Source organism: Grammomys surdaster, unplaced genomic scaffold (genome assembly GCF_004785775.1).
Source record: "Grammomys surdaster isolate TR1022 unplaced genomic scaffold, NIH_TR_1.0 343, whole genome shotgun sequence".
NCBI classification, from domain to species: Eukaryota; Metazoa; Chordata; class Mammalia; order Rodentia; family Muridae; genus Grammomys; species Grammomys surdaster.
In genome coordinates this window covers 2,345,662-2,349,987 of record NW_021604762.1, presented here as the reverse complement: position 1 = coordinate 2,349,987, position 4,326 = coordinate 2,345,662, and positions in this window count along the sequence as shown.

The following is a 4,326-nucleotide window of genomic DNA, read 5'->3' as shown; positions in this document are numbered from 1 at the left end:
GCTCCGGGTCCCACAAAGAGCCCGGGAAGCAGCATTTATAAGGGAGGGGCGGGGCTTGTCCGAGAGCAGCCCCGCCTCCCCTCGCCCACTCTTAGAATAACGTCACCAAAATCATGAATGGCTTCAGCGCTTGCTGCTCCCGCGGGCGGCGACGGGGACCAGCCGGGCTCTGCACCCCGCCTGAGTTGGTTCCCAGCAGCTACGAGCCCGGCCCCTTCCCCACCGTTGACACACACGCGCGTTCCCGAGCTGGAGTTCAATGTCAACGCCGCTTCCTGCCCACAAATCCGCAGCGTCTGCAGCCCCCTCCCTGCGCACAGCCAAGGGACTCTAAAGGCTACGGGGATGGGTGGGCGTGAGGAAGGAGTGGGGGCCCACGCGGGACGTGACAGCTCGCCGGGGGAGGGCGCCATTCCTCCACTCGAGAGCGTGCTGCCGCGTTCTCTGTGACTCCACTTCTCAGGACCCTCCGCTGGTCACCCATGCAAAGTAGGCCTCTCCTGAGCATCATCGCCCGTGGCACCCTGATCGTGACGCCCAGGGTGAGACCAGGAAAAAGGAAAAGGTGGGAAAGGAGGCTGCAGAAGTGCGGAGCTGGAGGCACCCATATCTGAGAGGACATTGTTGGCTTTCTAAAAGTCTGCAGTTCTGGAGTCCATGCAGGGTTCTGTTTGTGGGAGAAAGGATGTGGTGTCTTACTAGGGTTTTTCCATTGCGCGAGCGCGCTTGCGTGTACACACACACACACACACACACACACACACACACACGGAGTCACACACACGGTTTGCGTTCGTTCGGAGTAGGGGGTGAGGAGGATGGGCGGAATGCAAGTACACCTCGCTAGCCTTCGCTCCCAGAGCTGTTCCGATATTTCTAACACACAAAGAGCTAAGGGAGACTGACTCCTTCATAGCCCAGGAATTGCGGTTCCGGTGTCTATCTTGGAGACTAAGCTGCTCTGCAGCCTCTAGAGCCAGGAAGACAGGAGTCCGTCTCAGAACCCAGCGCTGCCCCTCTGTGGCCTCTGTTTCAATTGCTCTTGTAAAACAGCTTCCTAACCTTGACCTATGTGCATAAAGGGACTGGGGAAAGGGGGAGCGGTGCTTGAAAACTAAACACAAATGTGATTTAAAATACGTCTGCACCCTGAAAGAAAAGTGTACTGGTCATTTCCAGTAAAAAGCTGCTGGGATCAAGAGAGGAGTTTTCAGTAGCAGGGCCATGAGGATGTTGGGAAAGAGGACCTCAGAATTTCCAGCATCTACTCTTTCTCTTGAATTAACCCAAAAATAAAATAAACCTATAAGACCAATTTTGCAATAACTGCTTTACCAGCTATGTGTACTTATATACAATCTGAGTAAAAACTGAAGCTTCCTGAAAGAGTCGCATTTTATAATCAGGGGTCTGGTGGAGGGCCAGGCTTTATGAACAGGTGCCAAGGGAAGATGTATTATTAACAGAGGGGTAGCCTGCTCCTTTTAATAGGATGGGACAGTATCTCAGCGCCATTGGCTGGCATGTGGCATATTGTCCCCTGGGGAGCCAAAGAGAAGCAAAAGTTTGGAGATCTAGATTCTAGGCTGAGCTTTCCTGGAAACCTGAGGGTGGTCCCTGAAGCAGGTCCTGGGATGAGAAGAAGGATGCCTTCTCCCATGTTTGCCCACAGCAATCCCTCACATGGCCTGAGCTGAAAGGCTACTGTACCACTGTGACCTATCACAGTCTCACCTTACGTATTTGTGATTATTACCTTGTGAAGCTATCCAATGTTAGAAAGCTATCTTAACCCTCCCACTACCACCACACACCACGGAAGTCCATCAGCCCTTTTAGGGAAGAGGATGTGAAGTAAGGTCTCCCTCTAGAGTAATAACCTGGCCTCTGGAAAATGCCCTACATTGGAGGACACCGAGTTAGTGCCAGGTGACTACTCTTTGGGAAAGTGTATAAATGAACATTTTAGCTCAATTTCACCTCTCAGAAAATCAGAGCAGAAAACCAGCCTTGGATAGTGACTCCCAAATCTATAATATGCCAATTCTCTTTCAAAACATTGTCACTGTGTTGACTTCCAACCGAATGGGATGGAATTAGATGACATAGCTTAACAGTTTACAGCGCCCAGTTTACAAATGTACAAACCATGGCTGAAGTAAATTAGGGAACTTTCCGTAGCTAGACAAGGCTGGGCTGGGGCTGGAACCCGAGTTCAGGTACATTTAGCTTCCTCTTCTATCACGTCACTCCCCATCTCTGCATTTCCTCGTTCCTTTAAGATACAGGAGATTGGGCAGGCAGTGCATGCCTTTAATCCCAGCACTCAGGAGGCAGAGAGAGGCAGGCAGATTTCTGTGAGTTCAAGGCCATCCTGATCTACACAGAGAATTCCAGAACAACAAGGGGCTACACTGAGAAACCCTGTCTCAAAATACCAAAACCAACCAAACAAAAGATACAGGAGACTTTAAGGCAAACACTTAACGTTTTTTTTCTCTCTGCTCTATGAGACGGGTTTCTACCCTTACTGCCTTTGAATAAATGAAGAAACAGAAACACCAACAAATGAAGGGACTTCATGCCCCAGAACCTTAGAGCTGAAAGAGACCTTCCAAATCGTGGATTCCAGGTTCCTCGTTTTACAGGTGAGAAGACACTTAACAGATTAAATGGCACGATCAAGGTCGCCAGGCTGTTAGTGATGTGGATGGAAACCACACTGTCAGACCACTGGGCAAGTGTTCTTTCCGTGATCACGCTGCAGTATGCGCCCCGTTTGCCAAGAAGCCCACAGTAGAGATAAGATGAGAGACCTGGGTTCGCTAAACCACCTCAGGCCATCAGCCAACATCCATTGTGCACCCCCTAGTGTGTGCAGATCCACTGAGCCCTCTGCACCTGCATCGGCTCCTCCATCCACGTTTGTCCTGAGGGATCCAAGAGTTGCATTGCGATTCAGCTTGAGTAAAAATTCTAGGTATAGTTAGAATTATTTTGCTTTCCAATCTTGAACCGGTCTAATTTCTTAGCTCCTTTTCTCCTTTGCATAAAATCAGTTAAAAAAAAAGACATTCTTAAAGGGCAAAGAACTTAAAATATGCATGTATAATGATACATGTACAAATATACACATACATATAGTGTGGATATATTGTTTTGTTTTTTAAAAAGAGGGTATCACTCCGTAGCTCAGCCCAGCCTGGAACTTGCAGCAATCCTGCTTCGGCCTCTCAGTTGCTGGGAATTTCGGGTGTGTGTCACCATGGCCAGCTGAACTTAAAATCTTGTGAGAGTTACCTATCTCAGCTGTAACTGTGTGTACAGGAGGCATATAGTTAGCTATTCATCTTATTAAAGAGTCCCCATATAAATTCATCTATTGATGTGTCTCGCATCAGGTCTCCTTGTGTTTTGCCAAGGACAGTATTGCACTTAAGTTGTTTGGTAGTGGTGACACTGGTACTCTGGTTAGTTCTCTGGAACGTTAGCGAGTATATTCGATCTGTTTGAGGACAGCTGGGGGAGGCAAGGAGCAACAAATGGAGAGGTGTTCTCATGTTTATGCGTCAGAACACCTTAGTCACAGGCTCTGTGACTACACTTAATGGATGAATGAAGACAACTAGTCTCCAGGGATTAAATACCCTGGCCACGGCCACAAGGCCTTCTAGTGGCTAAGCCAAAATATAATTCTGGGGCTTGCCAATTCCAAAGCCTGTGTCCCCTACAATATCACACTTAACATGACCTCTGTGCCTTTGTTTGTTTTAACAGCTAAATTGTAAACTGAACTGTAAGCAATAGGAAAGTCAGGACTCTTGATATCTCTCCAGCAGGGCAAGGCAGGCGAATAAACATGTTACCCACCCCGGTAACCCAGGAACTTCTTAAAGATGTCAGTCAAAGTTTTCGGTTTTGTTTTGTTTTGTTTTGCTTTGTTTTGTTTTTTGTTTTGTGTGTGTGAGCAGATTGGGAATTTGGGGCCAATTTTTCAGTGAAACTCATTTGTGTACGTAAGAAATCTAAATGGCAAGAGTGTGTGTGTGTGTGTGTGTGTGTGTGTGTGTGTGTATGTGTGTGTGTGCTGACAGGTGACAGGGGGTTGTGAAACACTTTTGGTACCTTGGAAAACACTGAGCAGATTCAGAGCTTGCTTGTAAGGTGTTTGGGGAAGAAGACCAGTTTAGCAGAGTCCACTACATCTGCTACAAAGTCTGCTACATTTTAGACAGAGCTGGTGATCCCCCACCCAACCCCTCACCGGGCGCCCTGCCTATTCCTCTGTGGCTATGTCCAGCAGTTAGGGGATAGACCTCAGTAGCA